The sequence below is a fragment of the Leptinotarsa decemlineata genome, unplaced genomic scaffold (genome assembly GCF_025532065.1).
Source record: "Leptinotarsa decemlineata unplaced genomic scaffold, Ldec_3_MD MMD2_P_RNA_scaffold_9, whole genome shotgun sequence".
In the NCBI taxonomy this organism is placed as follows: Eukaryota; Metazoa; Arthropoda; class Insecta; order Coleoptera; family Chrysomelidae; genus Leptinotarsa; species Leptinotarsa decemlineata.
The window spans coordinates 9,577,067-9,603,667 of NW_027412536.1; the positions used below are offsets into that span (position 1 = coordinate 9,577,067).

At 34.7% G+C, this 26,601-nt stretch overlaps 1 long non-coding RNA gene across 1 annotated transcript; it reads left to right on the forward strand.

Annotated features, from left to right (window-relative positions):
- The first annotated feature begins 1,115 nt into the window (after nt 1–1,115).
- On the forward strand, nt 1,116–9,378 carry LOC141480521 (uncharacterized). The gene is made up of 3 exons (XR_012464397.1): nt 1,116–2,350; nt 2,406–2,645; nt 9,106–9,378. It is a non-coding gene; the product is annotated as an uncharacterized lncRNA (long non-coding RNA).
- The last annotated feature ends 17,223 nt before the right edge of the window (nt 9,379–26,601 follow it).

The window sequence follows — 26,601 nt, forward strand, 5'->3', positions numbered from 1 at the left end:
AGTCATCGAATACCTCGTTTCTCATTCTATGCTTTTTTTGTGACGGGTCCAAAATAACTGGTTCCTTTTGATAAATATCCAGAAAAGTAAGTGTGGCAAGTCAACACAACACAACAAATAACTTTTTATTATTGAAAACAACAACACCGCTCGCAGCAACTCGCCAAGTCCGCGTAGTGTAGCGCTGACAAAGCAAACTCGGAAGTAATCGACTTGGCGTCTTTGACTAGGGTCCGTTTTCCGACAACCGATGGGAAGTCCAAGTAACTCGACAAGTCAGCACAAGTCGCCATACACACTACTCGCTACTTGCCAAGTACTTGGCAAGTCCCGCGTAGTGAGTAGCCGGCTTGAGAGAAAGATTGTTAACTAGTAACAAATTCATCTCGTGAACAAAGCCTCAACCAAGGAAGCAACATCCCATATGTCAAAACTCTAACAGAAATCAAAAGTACAAACTATCGAGGAGAGATACATAACTATAAGAAAATAAATATTGTATTGTTCTTCAAGGAAAATTGAGTTCAACAAAGCATATGTCGTTCAGTTTAGCTCCATTAATGAAATCGTGCCATTTCTTGTTTGATCGCGATTGCTTTGTTTGTGAATTTTGGTTTCAACTAATTATTGTGTTGATTTTTTATCGTATTCTCATTCCTGATTGTTATGTTAATGACTTCTTGTTATGATACTTATGGTTGTTGCCTCACTAATTATTACGTGAAACAAAGAACTGCTTTGAAATAGACCTATATCGCTGTTCATTGATCTCATTCTACTTTGTCGATATCTGGAATTCAGAAAGTCTATTGGCTTATATCGTTCTCAACAATTTTGACAATTTCTCATGTGACCGTTTTCGATGGCACGTTTTGACACACAGTCGCACACTAGACGTCTCTAATACGAAACTGAATATGTGAAACATACTCCTTGAAAGCGAACTTTTATAGTAGATAGGTACGCTTAGTTTGACCGATATGCTTTTGCCGTATCTCTTGTTGAATACCTACTCTTCGTAAGCAAAAAAATTAGTAGAAGCAATACTCTGACCGCTTTGGATTGAATGATTCCGTACAGTCTATCTCGTCTTGTGTTTGTGGATCTTTTGAACGAAAAATCCTCACTTGTTTACTTTGTAGTAAATGTTCAAGAGGTATGTGATTTTCTGGAACTTCAATTAGCGTTTCCTAATATGACTGATAACCAGTCCGTGCAAAGCTTATTGTTAAATCATCTGAAAATGAAACTTTTAACGGGTGAGGATCAACTGTATTGCCAAACTAACTGACTATCATAAGAAAACAAGTATAGCTGAGGCACCAGTCAATCTAATAATAACATTGATGATCTTTAAACATGACTCAACCTCTGACGGAAGCACCAGACTCTTACGAAGCTTCGAAATACATAAACACTTCAATCTAGCAGATCACTATTATAATCTTCATGCAGTCATTGTTCACTGTGGTTCTGGTGTTGAATCAGGTCATTATTACGCATTGGTCAAAAACGAAACGGACTGGTTTAAGTTTGACGATAATCGTGTCACTAAATGTTCTGGCGATGTCTTGCATTTTTTGAAGCTTCTGGAGACACCCTTCATTTCATTTTATGAAAGAGAGGACATTGACATTGCAAGATCTTCTTGATGATGTAGTGCTGCAGGTTTTTCTGGGTTTTTCTGCAGCTGAAAAAGCAAATACGCCACTGGAATCAATGAAGTCGTCCCGGAGCACCAAATAATTTTTGTTGTTGTTTCACAGATTATTTCGTGATTCCCAGACATCTCTATTTAGACCATTTCGTCTTTCGGATTGCCCAACACTTGAAGTGTGTGAACAGTTTTAAAAGCTACTTTCATTGTTATTTTTTTAAATCCGCACCAATCGAGTGTATCTTGGATCATATAGAAGAACGTTAAACGAATTTTGGTCTTTTTGAAAAGGTGAAGATTTACGAAAACACTCTGAATTTTCGATTCCTAATCAACTTATTTGAAGAATGTCCGTTATTCTCAACTATTTCCTATGTAGGTAACTTTTATCCAGGATATCGTAATTTTCTTTATCAAAGACACGATTTGAGGAAAACATTACCATCTTATGGAAAAGAAAGCGAAGTTTCAATATTTTTCGTTCTGGACTATGGTAAGAGCTGTGTCAGGGTTATATCTGAAAGTATATATTTTTGCAGGTATGTAGTTAGGTTCAAAATGAGCGGATACATTCGACCCTCCACTGCAACCCACGAGGGTTTATTTCAGCTTACATCTATTACTAGGCCAAATGAATCCATCTTCTCCACGTGCCGATCGACTGTTCATTTGGCGAGTAATTTTTCAGAACAGGTCATCCCTAATTGATCTATCAATTGTTCGAAAGATGCATTGGTACTTTTTTCAGACTCCTGGGTCCTGAGTCTGAAACTCTTCTTGCAGTCCAGGTATTCAATGTTTGGCAAAACAGGCACTGGAATTATGGTCCAAATGAACAGCTTGCAGCGCCCTTCTTTGCGAAGAAGTCACCAGTTCCATTACTTTCCAGGTCACTGTGGTCAGGAATTCAGACCAGAGAAAATTTGTTGGATCTTCCTACTGAGGAGGGTCTTTTTCGTCAGGTCACTACCAACTTGAATGTTGCTAGGTAAGAGCAAAACGCTTTTAAAGCGGCAAGAATACATTTATTATTGTATGTGTGAGTTTCGTTTCTGCCAATTTCTCCATACACAAATGAATGACGTAAATTTTAGCTTGAAATATGGTCGCATAGGTAGGTTGATATCTCTGTCGTGAGTCTTCGACTGTATACACCCGCAACAAAAACTGTTCTATCTGTAAACCAATAGATATTTATTCTTAGTATTTTCTCCTCCCGAAAAATTCAATATTTTCGGGCTTAGGACTGTATAAAGCAGGAAATAGTTAGCAGTTGAATTCTTTATACACATCAGATACTAAACCATATCGGTTTTTTCACGATTATGAAATATAATAATAATAATAATAATAATAATGAGTTTATTCACCATAATGATCACAACAAAATATTATAAAATAGGGGTGAACAAACAAAGGCATCACAAAAGAAACATTTTCGAAAAAGATGTTTCTTGTGCGTGATATCGCCTAGTATAACATGAATTAATGAATGAATAATATACAATACATAGATAAATACACGAATATCGTAAAAACATGAATAAATACACAATACATAAATAAATATCATAAATATCATAAAAACATGAATAAATACACAATACATGAATAAATACACAATACATAAATAAATACACAATACATAAATAAATCCACAATATATAGATAAATAAACGAATAAAATGAATAAATAACTTGACAATATATATACATATATACACATACATATATACATATATATACATATATACACACACATGCACATATACCCATATACACATACATACGCACACACATACATCCACATACACATATATACATACACATATGACAATGAATAATATAATATAATATAATATATAATTAACCGGGAGTCGATTATGTTGATTTTGATACAAAAAGTAGGAGGCATGATTTAGGTAAACTCAGACCGACTGTAAGCATTATTTATCTAACAATTCGGTTATCACATTTCTCGGGTTGCTATTTATGAAGCATTTCAGTTGTTTTTTGAACATATTAGTGCTCTTCAGAGATTTAATCTCTTCCGGAATGTGATTATAGCATTTTGGTGCAAGGTAAGAAAACGATCTTTGTGTTGTTGTTTTAGTCATAGAAGGAAGTTTGTAATAGTTTTTAATTCGTGTGTTATAGTTATGAGCAGGGAGTTGGTTGGAGTGTTTTAAAGTATGATATTTAATACTTGTGATGAAGAAGTATAACTGCCTCAGGTCTAAGATCTGTGATTCAGAATAAAGTTTGTCAGAAGGATATCTGAGGTTTTTAGAGTAAATCAGCCTTATGAATCTCCTCTGTATCACTTCTAATTGGTTTATGTGCGTCCTCAAAGCTCCACCCCATGCTAGAATCCCGTAGCGTAGATGGCTTTCTACTAATGCATGGTATAACATTCTCATCAGGCCCACAGGTATGTTTTCTATGAGTTTTCTGAATTTGAATAGAATGGTTCTTAGTTTCTTTAATACGTATGCCGTGTGAAGATCCCATTTTAAGCGATAGTCAATGATGATTCCCAAGTATTTGATTTTTTTTACAGGTAGTATGACAAATTTTTCAGTGGCGCTTTCTATTTTCAATTCTTGGAAATCGGGAAGTCCAGGTGAGCTGCAGCTAAACGGTAAATAATAAGTCTTGTCTGTGTTGATTGTAAGTAGTTTGTGCTCGAACCATTTTTTTATAATTTCGAAATCGTGTTCAGTTTCAAGTTTCAGGTTCTCCCACTTATCAGATTTATAAAATATAGCTGTGTCGTCAGCAAATCCAATTATATCCCCGGAGCATCTTAATGAGAACAATCCATTGATATATATATTAAATAGTATAGGCCCTAGGACTGTACCTTGCGGTACTCCATAGTCAATCGGCTTTGCGTCACTGAGTACACCATCAACATTTACTGACTGAGTTCTATTATTTAGATAGCTCTTGAAGAGCTGCAAGCAGATTCCTCTGACACCAATATCTTCCAGTGACTGCAGAAGGAGACGGTGACTTACAGTGTCGAAAGCTTTCGACAAGTCTACAAATATACATAGACAAGGGCGACTCTCATTGAGGGCTTCTGTTATTTTTGTTGTTAAAGCAATTATTGCGTCTTCAGTAGATGTCTTCTGTCTGAAGCCAAATTGATGTTCTGATAAAATTTTATATTTGTTGAGGAAAGAGACTAATCTGTTTTTAATTATTTTTTCAAATATTTTCGAAAGGTGGGTTATTAAAGATATGGGACGATAATTACTTATTTCTTGAGTATCTCCTTTTTTATGTACGGGAATTACTACTGAACTCTTAAATGCTGACGGAAATATACCTTGTTCAATGCATTTGTTCACAATATGCTTCAAAGGGTCAATAATATGATAACATATAATTTTAATTGTTTCAGCTCTGAGATTGTCGGTACCAACTGCCTTTTTATTTTTCAGTTCTCCTATTATGATCTGGAGTTCAGCTGAGTCTACCGGAGTGAAGACTAACGAGTTGGACATAGTTATTCGTCCAAAGACAAAATTTGGATCTTTTTTGATTTTGTTGGCCATTTTCCTTCCCATACCTGAAAATGTGGAATTGAATTCGTTGGCTATATCTCTTCTGTCTGTCAACACCCGCCCACTTTCGTCAAAAACGGAGTCAATATATTTGTGTGTTTTTTCAGTTTTACTAATTTCTTGTACTACTTCCCATAATTTTTTTGTATTATGATTGTTTTGTTCTATTCGATCTTTATAATATTTTGATTTAGTTTTTTTTATGATAGTGTTCAGTCTATTTCTATACATTTTGAATTCAATTCTGAGTTCAGTATCATCAGGTTGTCTTAGGAGAGCTTTTTTCATTTTATTTTTTTTGTTTATAGAGTTCAATAAACCATCAGTAACCCAAGGTGCAATTTTTTTATGTCTCCTATTGAATTTTCTTTCCTCAGTACATGCATTCACCGAATCAGAAATAATATCAATAAATATATTTGTCGCAAAATCTGCATCATTAGAAGAGAATACCGGGTCCCAGTTTATACTTTTGAACGTATCGTTGAGTTTTTTTTCATTAATGTACTTGATGATTTTAGTTTGTTTGTTGTTATTACGAGTTTCATTTTCTAACATAATTTGAAGAATAGTTGTATAGTGGTCTGTTATTGCTGTTTCTAGGATTATTGGTATTATTTGGTCTTGAATGTCAACACTCGATTTTAGAAATATGTGATCTATACAAGTGCTACTGTTGGCTTGGACCCTTGTCGGTTTGTTGATTGTAGATATATAACCATGCTCATTCAAAGTATTCAGATAATCCGAACATATATCTTGGTCGGGATCTAATAAATTGATGTTAAGATCTCCTGCAAATATATAAATATCATCAGTATTCTTGGTGTTTTCTAGAAATAAATTCAATCTATTTATGAATTCTCTAGCATCTGAATCTGGGGATCGATAGATTGCTGTAACAATTATATTTTTTCTACCTGTAGTGGATATTCTAATGTCCATTATGTTAATATTATTATAAATTTCAGTCCGGTTAAAAGTGTAATTCAATGATGTTTTCACATAAACTACAACGCCATCATTTTGATTATAGTGACTTTCATTATATAGCATGTCATATCCGTCAATAGTGTACAGAGTTTGGTCAACAATATTCCATGTTTCAGTGAGAATCAAGCAATCTATGTCTGAATTCAACCCTTGTAGAAGAATTTTAAACAGATCAAGATTTTTATTGATGCTACGAATATTCATGCTTAATATTTTGAAGTTATTGTTCAATGAATTGATAGTTAAAACATCAGTGCATTCCATAATATCTTCCAATGGATAAGTTATTATTTCGCTGACTTTGAAATCGCGTATATACTGATCCATTTTTGGATTTTAGAATTAGTAATAGAGTAATAGAATTAGTAGTAGAGTAATAGAATATAGAGTATGATCATGAAATGGTAGCAATCCGTTTTTTTTAATTTCATACGCAAACCTAACATTTGGAGATAAGTTGTTGAGAATTGACCCAAATTACTTCCCCTTATTCTTGTGTCAAAAGTGGCAAATAAGTCATCCACTCATTGGATAGAGTCCCAAAGGAAGTAGAAATTTTGATAGAAGGCATTTTCACGGGCCTTTCAAGTTCGCACATTTTCAACGGACAAAATATCGTCTTTGGTTCTATTTCAAATCGCAATTCGCATATTCAAGGTTTCGTCATCGAAACGTCTCTAACTAGGAATTTGAATTCTACTGAAACTTCGGCTTTGACTCATATACGAGTAAACCATTCTGTTATACAATACCTACTTCGACAGTTCAAATTACTTGAAACAATATCTGGATCACTCTTATTATATGCAATAGCGTATGGTTTTCTCATAAATAATTGAGGAAACTTCTGTGACATATACTTTTACGAGAAAATACTTCGAATATAATGTTAAAATTTATATAGTAGTAATCTACGAGTTCACCTACATTCGAGACTGGGGCTCAGACGCTTTTTATTACTTTAAATCAATTAATTACTTCAAATAAAGTAATAAAGCCTATTACTCTAGAAATATACTTTTTTGAAAAAATAGTGCTTTCATCAAATTTAAACAAAGTTACTTATGTGTTTCCCTAAGATTTGAAGGAAATGGACAAGTCGGATGGCTTTATAGTAGATATAACAGCAAAATCACAGAGTTCACGGGGAAACAGTCGAAAATGGCGAAAAACAAGATGATCATGATACTTATTTTGAAAAGTTATAACTAGGCAAAGATTAAGAATAGTTTGGTGGTACTTGAACGAATGTTATAGGGATCGATCATGCAACAATGATGCATTAATTAAAGATTAAAGAACATGTCCAGAGATGAATCAAAATAAATTCATATTTAGAAAACATTTTTCAAAACAATTTTTTATTTTAATGCTCTGAAAAAACTTTAAATTAAACCAAACTCATCAGTTTATTTCATTTCTTTGCTACGCTTGATATCTAAATTATTTGAAGAAATCGATCAGTGTTAACTTTCACTTCAGAAGAAATATTTCAAATGATCGAACCTCTAACTATATTATTCCACCTTCTGAAGAAATGAAATTTTCAGGTACCCACCTAGACGCCAATCTAGTTTGGGATAAGCAGGTGGACTACATACGTGCTAAGCTAAATAAAGAATATCATTCCATAAAAAAGCTGGAATCCAGTTTGGAAGAAACTGTCTTACTCAGCATATATAATTTGCAATGTTCTATCCTCACATATTTCAAATATTATGGCTTGTGGCAGGGCAAGGGATTTTTCTAGGTCTTTATAGCACAGAAACGCGTCATAAGGCTAATCTTTAATATGGATTGCCGAAATATATAGCTGCTTCCACATCATCGAATGACAAACTATAAAAATCCCCTCAGTATAATGCCATTACGAGCTTCAATAAGCTGCCAAATGTAATTAAAAAAATCAGAAGTGACAAAATATTCCATGATTGTATTGAAACTATTCCATAGCCACGTGTTTCAGGATTTTGGCCCATCATCAGTATGGTGTAGCCAAATGTAAGGATGGGCAACATTTGGTTACCAAAAGAAAGAAATACAAATGCACGGAGTCACCAGCAGGAGCCAGCCGCACATTTGTGGTTACAGTTGAAAGATATTGTGTTTACAAGCTATAGCTGCCTCCGGGGTGATAATGATAGTTTTCTTGTAGATCTATAAACTGAAACCACAAATGTGCGGCTGGCTCCTGCTGGTGGCTCCGTGCCTTTGTATTTCTTTCTTTGGTAAACAAGTGTTGCCCATCTTTACACTTGGCTGCACCATACTGATGATGGGCCAAAAGCCCGAAACACGTGTCTCTGGTTTGCCACTTTCTTGAGTGCTATGTCCGATTATTAACTTCTGTATCTATATCAAGACACTCAATAACCTTCATATTTGTATTATTTCCTGGACCCGGATGTCATGTAGGTAGCTATAGCTGCCTCGATGGTGATTTTGATAGTTTTCTTGGATACACAGGATCTATTAACTGAAACCACAAATGTGCTTCTGGCTCCTGCTGGTGGTTCCGTGCATTTGTATATACTATACAACCCTATACACCCTATATACAAATACTTGTATACCCTATATACAAGTATTTGTATATAGGGTGTCATCTGACTTGGGCCACCACTATTTTTGAATTTTTAAATACGGACCTGTATTTTTTGTTGTAGTTTTGGGATTGTTGACGTTTCACTTCATACCGAGAAATTAAATATTATTTTATATTTCGAGAAGTTTTGGTAATATTTGATTATAATTGGGTGAATTATTACTTTTCAAATTACGGCTCTGGAAATTGGTTGACTGAGTTGAATAAAAACACAATAGCAACTTTCACGTCTCCCTATGTACCGTAGAGTATTTCGAGAGTTTTTTTTTTATTTTCAGGTACCTATTCATATTTTTTCCATTGCACTGATCGTTTTCTACAATGAACTTCGAATAAGAAAACCTTTTATGAGACAAATAATCGGCCAATAAGATGGTCTGCAAAATCACCAGATCTTACTATTTTGGACTATTTTCTATGGGGGACATTGAAAAATAGGATTTACGCTGGTAGAGGGATAGAAAATGTGGAACACTCGAGATTGAGGATTTTGAATGATTCCGCAACAATGCAGCAAACAAGTGTATTAAGGGCAATAAGTAATACGAAAAACCGAGTTTAAAATTTATTTTATTATTAATAAACTTTTTTTGTGTACCTATATAAATTACTTCATTTCAATTTTCATTACAATTATAGTGTTCGTTTCGGATGTTATTATTGCTATCATTTCTTTTTCTGCGTATTAAAACACATTTAATATATTTTTGATGTAGATAATCATAATCATAATCATAATTTATTAGCCCAAGTATGTATAAAGTACATTTAAGGTTGTCATAACAGAGGTATAAGTATATGTATAGAACGTAGATTCAGTGTAAAACATAGAAAAAGTAAACGACATATAGTTTAGTGACAAACAGTACATGACATTTACAGTATCTGAGAAACTTTCAACAAAATTATTAACAATTTCAGTGGATTATGGTTGTATTTCATCAAAAGAGAAGTCAAAAAATTCGTCGAGATTGTAGAAAGCATTATACAGTAAAATTTCCATAACTGCAGCTTTAAATCTTTTTATCGGAGCAATTTTTAGTCCATTTGGTAATTTATTGAAAAGTTTCAGAGCAGTATAATTTGTTGGCTGCTGAGTTCTCTTCATTCTATGGTAGGGAATACTCAATAAATTTTTATTTCTGGTGTTGTAGTAGTGATATGATGAATTTAGAGATGGTGAATTCTCATTTTCTTTAATGTACATCACGCATTGTAATATAAAAACTGATGGTAGAGTTAATATATTTAATTTTTTAAATAATGGTCTGCAGTGGTCCTTGAAACCAGCTTGAGCTATTATTCGTATGACTTTTTTCTGCAATTTGAATATTCTCTCACTATCTGAAGAGTTACCCCAAATTAAAAGGCCGTAAGAAAAGACCGAATAGAAGTTACTGTAGTAGTATGTTAGTGTCGTGTCAGTGTTAGTGTCGTGTATGTTTCAGATAATCATAAAAGGTTTTCTTATTCGAAGTCAATTTCTCAGTATGAAGTGAATGTCGAAAAAACAGAAAGTACAACAAAAAATACAGGTCCGTATTTAAAAATTCAAAGATGGGGGTGGCCCAAGTTAGATGACACCCTGTATAAAAGATTCATGGATATATTCTGATAGCCCACATCCAGTGCCAATAGCAAAATGTGGACAGATTTCCAATATGTCTGCGAATAAAGAAGATATAAGCAAAAAAATAATTTGAGATTTTTTGGTTTTTCCTGTTTATCTACAGAACCAAATGAGCTATATTCGATTTTTTTACATCATTGAATAGGTCTCTAAAATACTCAATTTTGCCAAAATTTAACCGACACTCTATCTCTTATCGTTTACGAAATCCCCAAATACAGAAACGAATTTGAATAGCCCTGTATATATATATATATATATATATATATATATATATATATATATATATATATATATAAAAAACAAGAAAAAAATATTTTACAAGGTAGGAAAATCTTGCGAATAGTTTTTATATCATATAAATTATGTTATTCATTAAATTGCTGGGTATGAAAAAAATGTTGATTCAACATCTAATTAATTGGCAATGAAAAACATTCTGAGCAATTAAAACCTGTTTAGTATTCGTTTGAAGGTGATTGACAATATTTCATGATGAATTTCACTAGTTCGGACTTCCATTGTCTACTATATAAAATGATTTGAAATCCCTGAAACAACTGAAAAAGAAGAAATAAAAATGAATAGCTGAAAATAACAATTATATTAAGCAACATAAACCTGAAATGAAATAATAGTGAAATAAAATACAAGTAAAATAGAACAATTGAACAAAAATAAATAAAAATGAAGAAATGAAAAAAGAAAATAAAAATAAAAAGTTGAGAGATTCCAAGTCACGTTAGTTCACGACGTTTCGATTGTTAGTATCTACAATCGTCTTCGGGTGATGACTGTCATCACCCTATTTCATTAGAAATTATTGGAAACGATAGAATTGAAGAGTTGGAACCTGAATTTGTTTTCTTAGTGATAATAATTCAATTTTACTTCAGTCAAATTGAGACTACTTTTTGGTAAGTCGCTATTTTTCTGGAGAAAAATTTCGAAATCTAGGTATAAAGTCATCTTAGACTGAATATTATATTGGAACTGATTTAGCATCATCTTTTATTTTCCCCACTATCTATATAACACTCACTTCTATTGCATCGGAGTAACAGAAAAATAGTGTCCCATGATTCTAAGAAACTTTGTATAAAAATTCTGATTGGTTGCATTATAGAAATGTTGATGACTTTTTTTTCTCCACTCTTAAGTGAATATATTTATCAAGAATTTGTTGGGTCCAAATGATTTCCCCCAGAATTATACTCGTATCCACAAAACATGCTTTCCCATCTGTATCTGTAGAGTAGGGAGGGTGAATGTAAGCCCACAGCACTTAGGTCACATCAAATCAAATCAAATCAAATCATTCATTTTCATGTTCGACAATTTCATAAGTAATTGTACTAGGAATAGTCAGTAAAGCTAAAATTATAAACTACTACACTAAAACTAGAAGCACACACGAAAACGCATGCAAACACCACACATACACTTACGTTAAATAATCATCAACACTGTAATACGCATTCAGAACTAAAAAATTTTTAATCTTTGTTTTGAACATCTCTAATGTTTTGCTTTCTTTTATTTCAGTTGGTAAAATATTGAACAAACGAGGACCTGCAACATTAGGACCTTTAAGAGCAATCCGCCCTCGAGCTAGAGGAACTTGATATATTTTTTTGGCCTAGTGTTGATTGTATGAGTAGAGCCTATTAAAGGAAATTGACTTTTATTTTGAAAAACGTAGACACAAATTTCCATTATGTACAAGCAGGGTAAAGCCAGTATTTGTAATTTCTTGAAAAAAGGTTCACAGGACTCCATGTAACTTATACCAGTGATACTTCTGATGATGTTTTTTTGAGCCAAAAAAACTTTACCTGCGTTGGTTGACCAACCCCAGAAACGTACACCATAGCGCAATCTCGACTCCACTTCAGTATAGTATATAATTTTTAGTTGATCTAGACTGAGAATATAGCTAAGATTTCGTAGCTTGAATGCTAAAGAATGCAATTTTGGTATAAGGCCATCACATGTGACCCATTGTACATCCTCCCAAGGAGGATGTCCTCCTAGGTCATCGTCCATCCTTTCCAGGAAGGTGGACAGGTCACTGGGAGACATCTCCTTTATATCGGCAGGTGTAGGCCAAGACTCGCCGATCACACACTCTCTTATTGACGATAACTCCGGGCACTCGCATATGACACGCCTGACAGTCTCATCTTTCTGTTCACACATCCTGCGTAGAAGTGTGTCCACTAGCCCCATATTATGGATGTGTTTCCTTAGTTTACATTGGCCAGTCAGAAATCCTACTGTTAAGCGTAGATTTTTCCTGGTCATCGCCAGATATTTCTTCGGGCGCCAGCTTCCCAATGTTGCCCAAGGTGATCTTGGCAAGATTGCATCTTTTGATTCCATCCCATCTCTTTAGGGATTGAGCATGGGTGTATCATTACTAGTTCCGCAATTGTCGAAGTCATCAGGCCGTAGGTGCCACTGGATCCTAAAATTCTTAGTCCAACCGATTCCTTGGCTAAAGAGTCAGCAATGCGATTACCTCTACTCCTGTCGTGCACTTTAACCCACCTCAGGATAATGTTATTATCTACCGAGACTTTGGCTAAATCTTGGTGACACTCTAGTACTAGCCCTGAGGTTACACGTTGTCTGTTCAAGGCTAATTGGGCTTGTCTGCTGTCAGTGCAGATTCTTATGTTTTTGCCAGAAATTCCTTTCCTGGTTATTTCTTTTGTGGCGATTGAGATACCAGCCAGTTCTGTTTGGACAACGCTGGTATTTTTTCCCATTTCCCATTTAATCCTTAGGCTTAGTGATCTGGAGTGGACCCATAATGGGGTATAAAGTAATGAGGGATAAGCACAATGGCTTGTGGCTTCTTTTCTAAATATTTTTTCGAACTGTTAACACGTGAGTGATAAATTCAAATAATTTTCAAACAAACTTTTTCAAATACGATTAGTAAATACTGATATTTGATAACGTTGTGTCTCAGTACTTGCAACAAACCCATCAATCAAGTTGAGGAGGTAAAGTTGGTGATATATAGATGAACCCCATTAATTAAAAAAATCTTCGATTGACCAGTCGTCCGAATTTTTACAAATGATAACCTCTGTAGAACTGAAAAAATTATGCAATATAACTTGTAATTTCGCTTCTATATTGAAATTAAAACATAACGGATATTCCTTCAAGATAGGATTTAGTGATTTTTTTGCATAACATACGCGGTGACTCTCCTACAACATGCGTTGATAGATATTGCGAAAAATATAGGTAGGAAAATTATGAAATTTTGGTATTCTGGTGATGACCTTGAGTACCAGCTAAAACAGTTTCATGTTTTCGAAAATTTCGATTATACCCGAAGTGGGCTCCAACTTTGTTATTTCAAGTAAAATATTCTATGTTTTATTAAAGATTTTAATTTCACTTGAAAATTTAGACAAAACTATTTGAGAAAATATTCAAAATTGCGTCCTTCAAATTCGAGACACTTAATGCACCTCAAAAACAACTTTCGTGGGTTGCTGCTCATATGGAGGCAAGACAAACTACAGAACGTATTTCGTACCTCTTCCATTCAATCCTTTTTCACCTTCAGAATGATACTGTAAACCTGATTTCTGTAGTTCCCCAAATGAAAAAGTCGAACACACACAGATATGGTGAAATAAGTGGCCATGAAAACGGTCAATTTGCTATCCAGCAGTCTTCTAAGAAAATCATCAATAAACGGAAACAAACTTTATCTTTCAGTATCTTCTAACAGTTTTTGTACCTTCTAGTTGTACCTCATCATCTGAATCTAAATCAGTAACATAATCTTTTAAATATGTAGGTTTTTACAATTTCTCTTCATATTTGATCTCAATAGTACCTACAAATTAATTTCCAAATGATTATTCAAACTCATTGCGATTGGTTTCAGATGTAATGTTATCATAATTAAGATCGATATTTGATGAATGCAGACAGTCTGAATAACAAGGAAGAGAATGACTAGTGCCATTATCAAATTCATAATCATATATCGAAGGCAACTTATCAATAGAACTAGTGAACTAAATCTTATTCGAACATTTTCTATTTCTTCTAAACATTTTTCCAGTCGCATCAACTACATTGTAGGATCTTGAATTAATTATGTCTTTCACTTGACCTTTCCTCCAAGTTTTATCATTCTAAACCATTACATTATCTCCTCATTTCAATGCAGGTATATCTTTAGCAGTTTTATCATAGTAACGTTTTTGTTGAGCATATTTGTTTTCTAATTCATTATGATATAAATTGATATCTATAATGGAAGGCTTGAAATTTTCTTTTGATGTTGAAATTTTTGTTTTAAATATTCTGAGGTATTTTTAGGTAAAGAAGTGTTATCATCGTTTCTTTTTGAAAAATGATCTTTTTTCTGGAGACATAGGAATATTATTGTAGACCGTATGTATAATATATTTCATCTCTGGGTCATCCTCAACTTCTGTTGTGATGAATGAACGAGAAAGAGTATTAGCTACAGCCATATTTTCCTGGTATATAAACTATTTTAATTTTGTATGTCAATAGTTTGAGAAGCATTCTTTGTAATCGGGCAGATACTTCATCTAAATCTTCTGAAAATAAGGGACTTAACAGTTTATGATCGCTCTCAACTTTCACTTCAAATCCATAATCAAAATTTTCAAAGGCAAAAACTATAATCAGAAGTTCCTTCTCAATGTGTGCCCATTTCCTTTCAGAATTTATAAGGCACCTGAAGGCAAAAGCTACAGGGTGACCTGATTGTTCACTTGACGCATCACAGTATATCACAATAGAATTGGTAAATAGGGGTCAAACATTTTCAAAGTGGGTGATTATGGTATAATCTTTTTCTAATGTATACAGCTCAAAATCATGTTTGGGTGTCCAAAAAGTTTTTAATTCTTTTTAGTTAAATTTCTTAAATTCTTAGTCCCAAAATTCTCAAAATTGCATCTCTATTTTTAGGAATTTTGATGGCCAATATTGCTTCAATATTATTTTTACTAGTTGTTTCACCTTTTGCTAAAATAATTTGTCCAAGAAATTTAACTTCTTTCAATTTATATTGTAATTTCTTAAAATTAAATTCGACATTATTTTTATTGCTCTATTCAAAACTTCTTTAAATGTAATATTATGAGAGTTTTCATCAAAACCTGATATGATTATATCGTAAAAATATATTTCTATCCCGGGTATATCGCTCCAAATATTTCGAAAACTTTTTTTTCAAATATTTCTGGAATAATACAAATCCCAAAAGGAGCTCTATCGAATCTGTATTTTCCAAATGGTATATTAAAAGTTCATAAATCTGCACTCTCATCATCTAGTTCTAGTAGCCAAAATCCGTTTTTCATGTCTATAACAGAAAAAATACTTTTTCCAGTAAGTCTACTAACAATAGCGTTACTTGTGGGAATAATGAAATGCTTTCTTCAAATATATTTGTTGAGTGGTTTTGTATCAATACAAAACCTGAGGGATCCATCTGGTTTTTCTACGATCATCAAACTATTTACCCAATTGGTAAAATAATCAACTTTACTAATGATATTTTGATTTTTCAAATTTTCAAGAGCATTTCTCAATTTTGAATGTGAAGAAAATGGAATTTTCCGTTGGTACTGAATTACCTGCCTAGCAACACTGGTTTTAAAAAAAAAATCTGTTTAAAATCTTTGTTGCTTTTGTGAGAAAATTTCTATTTCCATAAATAATCTTAAGAGTTCCATAAGCCTTTTGAATAAGTTTCTTCACGTGTGTTTCGAATCTTAAATTACTTTCGAGAATAAGTCCCAGACTTTTCGCTTGATCTGAAATGGACAGGTTCTTGTCAAGTATTTTTATTTTGTCTTCAATGTTCTCCCTGACATTTTTTGGCCCAAATATCAAAACATTTTACTTTTTAGGTTGTTAACTAGACAATGATCAGTTGCAGTTTCAACAAAATTATTGATGTCTCTATTAACTTGTGCACAAGCCTTATCAACGTCTTCAGGTTTGAAAGAGATATAGATATGTGTGTCGTCTGCGTATAAATGAGAAGAACAATGTCCAAGGGAGTTAACGAGCTGGCTGGTATAAATAGAAAAGAGTAGTGGACCTAGGATTGAACCTTGTGGTACTCCCGACTTCAATTCTAGAAAATTCGACCTATTGGCTGCTATTGTCACACTCTGATATCTTCCCCTCAAAAAATTATTGAAGAATTCGACACTATCTGCAGATATACCTATGTGATGCAAAATTGACATTAGTACGTCAAAGTTTACAGTGTCAAATGCCCTACTAAAATCAAGAAGTATCAGGGCTGTACATAAACCTTTATCTGAAGCTGAGATAATATTATCGACTATATGTAGCAAGGCGGTAGTGCAACTATGTCCTCTTCTATATCCAGATTGTGTCGACGTTAAAATTAATTTTTTATTTAGGTAATTCGTCAGCTGATGATTAACAATTTTTTCTAACACTTTTGACATCGTGAGTAAAATGCTTATTGCACGAAGGTCCTTCAGTTCTTGAGGATTAGTAGTTTTTGGTAGTGGTAATATTAGAGCCTTCTTCCAATTTGCAGGAAAAACATTATTGGTGAGACAGTAATTGATAATATGGGTGAAATAAGGAAGAATTACTGGACAGCATAGAATAATCATTTTGATATTCAAACCATAATATCCAATTGCATTGGTTTTTATTTGACAAAGAGTTTGGGATACCAAAGACTGGTCAACTGGGGATAGTTTAAAGTTGAAGTCATAAAGTACATTACTATTATATTGGGATATAATATCAACTGTATACCACAAGTATAAGTAGTTTATCGTCAATATCTTCTTTCTCATAGATGGAAAATAATGGAATTCTATCAAGATCAAAATCAAAATTCACTAAATTTATTTTGTTCAAAGCGCGACCCGTAACCATCCTAGATTATCTGTGTTGCTTCTTCAGGCGATATTCACAAAATACTTACTGGTGATCGGAAAAGTGTACATCCACGACCTCCTTTTCTATAACTCCCTCTTTATCTTGTACAATAATCAAGTCAATCAAGGTTGAAGTTGATTTTGTTATTCAGGTCGGAAAGTCAATTAATTGGGATAAATTGAGTGTTTCCAAGATAGATAAAAAGTTCATAACGTATAAATTTGTCGAGTTGAGCAAATTGAAATTGAAGTCACCTGTACATATAACATGTGATACAGATAAAGAAATAACACTTAACCTATCTTCAAATTCATTTAGAAAATAAGAAACATCCTGTGATGGTGGTCTGTAAACCACTCCAACGGCAACATTTTCTTTTTTTACTTTCAAATTTATCCATAGTTCAATATTGTCATCGACTTGTATGAGTGATGTACCTAACTTACTCTGTGCACATATACATAATCCACCTGCACGCGTCCCACGATCTTTCCTGTACAGTTTATATCTATCTACCATCAATGAGCTATCATCTATTCCCCCGTGGAGCCAGGTTTCGCTAATACATAAAATGTCAAAATTATATTTCAATAAGATTGATTCAAATTCGGTAAATAATGGCAGCAGCGATCTTATTCATATTCAAGTATCCGATTTTCATATCAATATTCGGTTTGTTTTAAAATGAATGTGATTAATAAAAATTTAGTTAACAAAATTGGGTGGAGTAAAAAAAAGTAATTTGATTCAGTAAATGAAAGAAATAATGAAAATACGAACGTGTTTATAGATAAAACAAAACCAAAAAAAATATAATTGAAAAAGAAATATGTATACAAACAGTCGATGCCGGTACTGACTGATAACAAAGAAATTGAAATATATGCATACCTTAAATTATATATGAAAATATTTGCTCATGATAAGTATAAAATGTTTAAATAATTTTTGTTATATCTTCCTCATTTCTAATTTTAGCGACGGTGTCTCCAAACTTTATGGAGATATTTTCATTGGTGGTCCACATCATTCCATCTCTCGTTTTAGCTTTTTCCAGGGCCAGTTTCTTCAAACTCAATTTTTCTTTTGTAAGGTCCTCTCGAATAACAATGCCTTTGCCTCGTAGTTTTTTCATGTTGCTACTATAGATGGTATGTTTGGTATCATATCGGACGAACTTGACAAAGATCGGGCAATTTTTTTTACTGTCGTACTTTCCCAATCTGAAACATTCCTCCATCTTGCTATCTTTCAATGGTATTTCCATCTTTTCACGAAAAGTGTCAAGGACGATTTGACGACAATTTTCATCTCCAGAATCTTTTAGACCATGAATTACTATTGAATTGCGTTTGGAGTATTGCTCCCATTTTTCGCTAGTTGATATTACTTTCTGAAACACTTTTTCTTGTCTTTCGAGTTCAAGTTGTTGTTTCTGCTCGAAAGCTTTGAATTTTTCATTGAATTCCTTCTGCAATGTACTTACAATTGTTTCAGTTATCTGATTCACAAATTCTTCTGATGAGCATAATTTCAAAACGGATGTTTTCACAATTAACTGTAGATCATCCTCTAATTTGTTTGCCGCTCCTTTACGAGACATTTTCACTTATTACAAAGAATTCAACAGACAAAAAAAGAAAATGACTAAGACAATTGGTAGTGACTGAAGAAGTATTTCTGAGGATTCGTAATAAACTTCTCAATTGGTATATTTCTTGAGTTATTTACCGAATATCAGCCAGCACTTCACAACTCGACCTCACTCCATGAATGCTAAGCAAGTAAAATGTACAACATCTACAACAAAAATATATTATATGTGTTATGATGAGCAGAAAAAAAATGTTAGCAATAATAATATCCGAAACGAACACTATAATTATAATGAAAATTGAAATGAAGTAAGTAATGTATATACACAAAAAAAAAAATTGTGCAATAAATGTTCGAATTGGAGTCCTTCCATTTCGAGACAAATAATGGGACAATAAGATGGTCTGCAAGATCACCAGATCTTACTATTTTGGACTATTTTCTATGGGGGACATTGAAAAATGGGATTTACGCTGGCAGAGGGATAGAAAATGTGGAAGACTCAGGATTGAGGATTTTGAATGATTTCGCATCAATGCAGCAAATAAGTGTATTAGGGGCAATAAATAATATGAAAAACCGACATCAAAAATGCCTCGAAATGGAAGGACTCCAATTCGAACATTTATTGCGCCAATATTTTTTATGGGTAGGTACCTATATAAATTACTTCATTTCAATTTTCATTACAATTATATTGTTCGTTTCGGATGTTATTATTGCTATCACTTCTTTTTCTGCTTATTGAAACACATATAATATAGTTTTGATGTAGATATGTTTCAAATAATCATAAAAGGTTTTCTTATTCGAAGTTCATTGTAGAAAACGCTCAGAGTAATGGAAAAAATATGAATAGGTACCTAAAAATGAAAAAAAAAACTCTCGAAAAACTCTACAATACATAGGGAGACGTGAAAGTTGCTATTACTTTTTTATTTAACTCAGTCAACCAATTTCCAGGGCCGTTATTTAAAAGGGAATAATTCACACAATTATAATCACATATTACCGAAACATCCCGAAATGTAAAATTTAATTTAATTTCTCAGTATGAAGTGAACGTCTACGATCCAAAAACTACAACAAAAAATACAGGTCCGTATTTAAAAATTTAAAGATGGGGATGGCCCAAGTCAGATGACACCCTGTATAAAAGATTCATGGATATATTCTGAGAGCCCACATCAAGTGCCAATAGCAGATTTTCAATATGTCTGTCATTATGTCAATATCCCAAAAAATAATTTGGGATTTTTTGGTTTTCCCTGTATATCACCAAAACCAAAAGAGCTATATTCGATTTCTTCACATCATTCAAATATTTTATATTTTACCTGTTTGTACTGCAAATATATATATATATATATATATATATATATATATATATATATATATATATATCAAAAATTAAACAATTTGTGGACACAACACTCAAAAAAGGGGGGCAAACCGCGGACACGTGTTTCTGGCTATTGGCCTCATCAGCGCGGTGCAGCCAAGTGTAAAGATGGGAAACACTTGTTTGCCGAAATCAGGAAACAACACAAACGCACGAAGGCCAATAGCTGATGAGGCCAATAGCCAGAAACACGTGTCCGCGGTTTGCCCCCCTTTTTTGAGTGTTGTGTCCACAAATTGTTTAATTTTTGATTTATATCATGCACACTCGATAAAATCTCTATTTGTATATATATATATATATATATATATATATATATATATATATATATATATATATATATATATATATATATATATATATATATATATATATATATAAATAAATAAATAGATAAGTACTCTTTGATCATTCCCATATTGATTTCAATTTAAGAGCCACCGGTAGACAGCTGTTTCAGCCTATTGGGCATCGTCAGTACCGGGCAGGCGGTCCTCGATTGAAGACAAAATGAGAAAAAACCAAGAAAGTACTTGATAAAATAGCTGCGTAAACGCAAGCGAAACATAAGTGGAACCACCTATTGGTGTGACACCCAAGTCAACTTGCCAAGTTTTTATGTCAGTGTTGGTGGTTTGACCAATCAACCGACAACTGCGGTAGCAGAAATTTGGGAAGCTAACCTGAAATGCCATCGGAAAACGAATCCATATGTCCATATCAATAAACGGAAGCAAACTTTGTTATCTTTTAGTATCTTCTAACAGTTTGTGTATCTTCTAGTTGTACCTCTGATCTTGTTATCTGCCGTCATGGCAAACACCCTATTTATAATACAGGGTAATAAACATACATATAACACCGACCACGCCACTGAAGATGACTGACGCAGTTGAAACGTTTGGAGATTATAACCAAAGAAGACCCTAGCAAAACCTGGAAACTATTCAAATCAACTGTTATATCGTTAGATTAGTCACACCATGCTTCGCAATAGCAAATTCCACCTAATGAGTACTTTATATAATAAACCAATTTGAATCATACGTCCTACCTATCTATTAACCAAAGATGAGGAAGGTATAGACCAATAAAAAGTCTAACCGTTATAAAATAAACTTCACCAACTCATAATGAATAAATCAAAAATTTCCTCATCATGAAACAGATTCAATAGAGGGAATGAATTCATTTATATTTGGTCATTCAGTGAATTTTCCAAATTTTCAAATATATCAATTTCTAAACATTCCAAAAGATTTAGTTCCAAACCTTTTCCTTCCAAATGTAATACATCATAGTCATGGTTCAACTCATTCCCCCCTACCGAAAGATGGTTTGCAAATGTGGAATTGTTCTTCAAGTTCAAGAAACCTTTCCTCTGTTTTTTTTTATTCTTTGGAAAAACGTTCTTCTCGATCAATGGTCAATATAAAGTCAACTATGTTCTCCTGTTATTTCCGACACTGAAGTTTTTTCTTTATTGTTTTTTATAAATTTGCTAGAATAATTTTTTGTTCTATAAGCCATTCCAAGTCTTTCTTTTTCAAAAAACTGGCGATGTTATTGATCGGTTCACCAAAATATGTCTATGTGTAATGAGGCTTATTATCGATTCTAGAAGGGGGATAAAATGTTCGTAGTTTTTTTAAAAGAATTGAATTAATAGTATCTATCTCAAAACCGTTGTTAACAGCAATTTATTTGGTGAAGCACGTTTCTCTCATAAAATTACTTTCTGGCAGTGAAGTATTCAGTAGTTTGTGAGGCATACTGTTTAATGTTGCTACTTCATGCTGATAGGAGGGATTATGTATGATAATGTTCGTATAACTTGGTTTGTGGAAAACTGCTAAATCATATTTATAATTAATTTCACTAATAGTCTAGTCTAGAATGTATTGGCCTAACGTGGCCTTTTCAGAAGAGCATTTTCGTAGTAAAACTATCGTTTGTCTGCAGAAAATGAACTTCGCCCTTTATTTTCAGAAATGTTTTTATTTTTTGCATACAATGTTAAAATCTATATGTATATTATTTGAAAATAATAAAGACCTTTATTTTTTTTTTCACCGTAGTGTGCGCTGGTCAGGCCCTATCCCCCGAAGCCCCGATACATTAGGGAGGGCGCGCCAGCATAATCAACCAATGACCACTCCCCACACCGTGGGGTAAGTGATCATTGGGTCCGAGAATCATGTGCCCTGAGCAAACTCAGTGAGCCAAGAATGATAGCCTTCTGCATCTGTGCGGCTGAGATTTCTGCCTTAGTGCGGCAAGCCGGTATGATTTTGAGATTCGAGAGTAGAGAAGACATCATTCCACCAAGGGCTCCAATAATCAGAACAACCATCTTGACAGAGTGATCTGGATAGAGTCTGCGGAGTTCGAAGAGAAAATCTCGATATTTTATCCGTTTTTCCTCCTCTTTTCTGACGATATTCGTCTCGCCAGGAGCTGAAAACTCCACGACAAATATCGTTTTGGTCTGGTGGTCGAGAAGGACTACATCAGGCTTATTAGCTTGTATGAGCCTGAGGGTGGGGAACGAATAGTTCCCAATAAATTCGACACTTCTCGTTCCCCACAACGGATTCAATATCCCCCGGAGCGTAGGGCAACACCGGTGTTTCGTCAATACCGTAAGAGTGCCGTAGATGGTAATATAGCACTCTTAGGGCCGCGTTATGTCGATGGATATAGGCCGAGACCGCATATGCTGGACATGCTGATAGCAAGTGCATTATGGTCTCGGGCGCCTCGCGGCAGGCCCTGCACCTTGTGTCAGGAACCTCTATACCCATCACGCGACTGCGGTAGACTAAGGTGTTGAAGACACCATCTTGGCAAGCCATGATGAACCCCTCAGTTTCCGATTTCAGCCCACTCGACCTGAGAAAAGCGAACGTCAGGCGCTTTGATAAGCCAATGTCTTCAATGTTATTGAAGAAGACCCCATGCATTGGCTTATCCCTGTGTCTCCGCAGAAGTAAGGTGATCTCTGCGGCTTTTATCTGAGCTTTTTGCTGAACGGGTTCCAACTCGGTGACAGAGTTGTAGTCACCTCGTTCAGAGTCGAAAACTATACCGAGTTCTTCAACTGCTCGAGCAGCTGCCCTAAGGAGAAATGCTCCAATTCCTGCTCTCTCATGGTCACGGACCATGCAGAGAAGGGGATCCGAACTCCTGACGACTTTACAGGCTGTATCCAGTACCATTCTGTCATGTAGACACTCCAAACTCAAAAGTCCACGACCTCCCTGTTGTCGGGGAAAGTACAACCGTGGAACGGACGATTTGGGATGCAAACTCCTATAGAGATGCATCATTTTTCGGGTCCTTACGTCGAGTTGATATAGCTCCTCCCGAGTCCACCTAACTACTCCAAACGAGTAGAGTAAGATTGGAACGGCAAGCATATTTGTTGCAGCTACTTTGTTCTTCCCCGACAGTTCCGATGACCAGATCTGTCGAAGTTTGTGCTGATACTTGCCGCGGAGAGAGTTTTTCACTGCAGTTACCTCTTGTGAGTGGCGTTGTTCCACCCCGAGGTAAGTATACGTCTCTCCGGCATCCAGATGGTGTAGGATGCTTCCATCTACGAGCTGCACATCCTCTCCGTAGTCCCCGCATCGTCCTCTTTTGAGATGAACCATTGCACATTTGTCTAGCCCGAATTTCATACCGATAGCATGCGTGTACTCTTCCACCACCCTCAAGGACTGATGGAGATCCTTCTCTCCAGAGGCATAAAGTTTAAGATCATCCATATAAAACAGATGAGTGACCTTGTGCCTCCGGTTTCCGGGGGTGCCACAGTTATACCCTCGAGTCTTTCTGAGCGCAACGGATAATGGCAATAGTGAGATGCAGAATAGAAGGGGGCTGAGGAAATCACCCTGAAATACACCCCTTCTGAAAGTGACCCACCCTGTTTGAACTCTTGCTTGACCAGATGTTATGGTGAAGCGAGTTCGCCAAAGTGGTGTCAGTTGTTCAATGCATCTCACTATGTTGTCGGGTACCGCAAGGCATCTGAGCAAATGCAAGATGAGCTCATGCGAAATTGTATCAAATGCCTTACGGTAATCGATCCAGGCCATAGAGAGGTTACGCTTATATTGTATCGAGTCCTGCGTTACACATCTATCGATGAGCAGGTTCTCTTTACATCCAGCGACTCCGAGCAACTGGTGCAAAACCGGACCGGCAGCCCAGGCGCACCCGGGAAGGAGAATTCTATTCTCCCTCCGGTGCCGGCCGTGGGTCCACAGGGCTAACCACCCGGTGGACTCAACACTTGGTTCCCAATAATCAAGGAAGAGGCCTCCACAATCGACCCGCTCGGAGGGGTCACAGGCAAGGTGGTGGGGCCCAAAACGATGATTTGCCTACTGAAGACCTTTATTATTATTATTATTTGAACCACGACTATGACGTATTACATTTGAAAGAGAAAGGTTTGAAACTCAATCTTTTGGAATGTTTGAAAATCAATAGATTCAAGAATTCGAAAAATTCACTACATTGCCAAATTTTTAAGGGAATTGAATTTAGAATATACTAATACATAATGAAATTTGGAACAATCATGAAATACAAATCAATTCAGAGAACTAAGATTATAAAAAAAAAGGAAAGAAGAAAAAAAATCACCTCAAAGGTGCTGCTTCGTTCCCTCCTGTTCATAAAAGAGGACATATGCCTCATCGCTCACAAGTGATTTTGGCGAAATTGGGAACACGTATGAATCGTTATATTGATGCCACCAAATCGAATTGAATTCTCCCCTGTTAAATTTGTTTTATAATGTGAACATTCGTCACGTCATTAGTTCATTAGATGTTCGTTTGATTGATTGAAATTTATTCAATAACTTTTAATTAGTTTATATCCAAACTCTGGTAAAATTTGTTAAGTCAATGAGTAGGTAGGTTAGATCGAATAAGATGAAATTTAGTTATTATGAACTCGCCTGAGGAATTTAATGCATATGAAACACGTGTTGGGGTTTTGTAAACTACTCAGTGAAAATCTCACAATAAAGTGTTATATGAATACCATCATTTCGTGATGCACAACAGACGTTCCACTAATCTTGAAAATGTCTTGCTCTAATTGCGTGTGGTAGAACGAGATTATTTAAAAAAAAATGTCTACTAAGAGTAACTTCAATACGAGAAGTAACCTATAAAAGAATAATCCTTTTGAATTATTCAAAAATGTTTTCAATTTTTGTTACCTCATTCAATTTCAAATAGTTTGAATATCAAATAATTGAAGAAATAAAAAAAAGTAAAATAGGTGCGACTTGAATCCTGTACCACTACATAGCATTCAAGTCCAGCATAACGACCAAGAAGCACCTCACAAATTGGTGTGACATAAATATATTCAAATGTTTTTTTTTAAGGGCGAAACACAAGCGCTACAGGAAAATCCTCAAGGCGCTCTTAGGGCGGTACCTGTGCGAAAGTGGTAATTTACGTTGTATTTGAATCTCTGGATATCGAATCCATTTGAAAAACGTTGTCAGGAAGTTTCTTCCACATAAACGCAGTTTTCCAGATAAATGAATTCTTAAACAGTGAAGTTCGAGGTGTACTGAGTTGTACCTCAAAACGATGCAACAGTCCGTCGCGTATTTCTGATATGTACCGCTCTTAGTGGAATCGAATGTGCCAAGTCACTTGTACACTTCCCGTGATAGTATCTATAGAAGAGACAAATATCCAACCTTTCTTCGATGTTCCAAACTATCAAGGTTGCAAGTGATGTTCGTGTCTCTAATCAGGTGGATGGCTCTTTTCTGAATGGAATCCAACTGCTTCGGGGTATGTTTGGGGGCGGAGCTCCATACATGAGAACAATACTTCAAAGAAGGTCTGATCTGAGCTTTATAAAACATCAAAAGTTGCTGAGGTGTGTAAATTTTTCTGGTCGGAACAGTGTTCCAAGCTTTTGAGAAGCAGTCTGTGCAAATCTCATTGGCAAATGTGTAATGTGGCAATATTTTTTATATTGCCACATTACTAGTTTCTGATGGGATAGGTACACTCGTTTTCACTTCCCGACGTACACTTTAATTTCCGTTTGTCATTAGAAGCTATATACGAGTATTTCAAAACAAAATGTCAGTGTTTGACGTTTGAGAATATTTTGGAGTAGCAAAATCACTACAAGAATCGCTCCAATAAT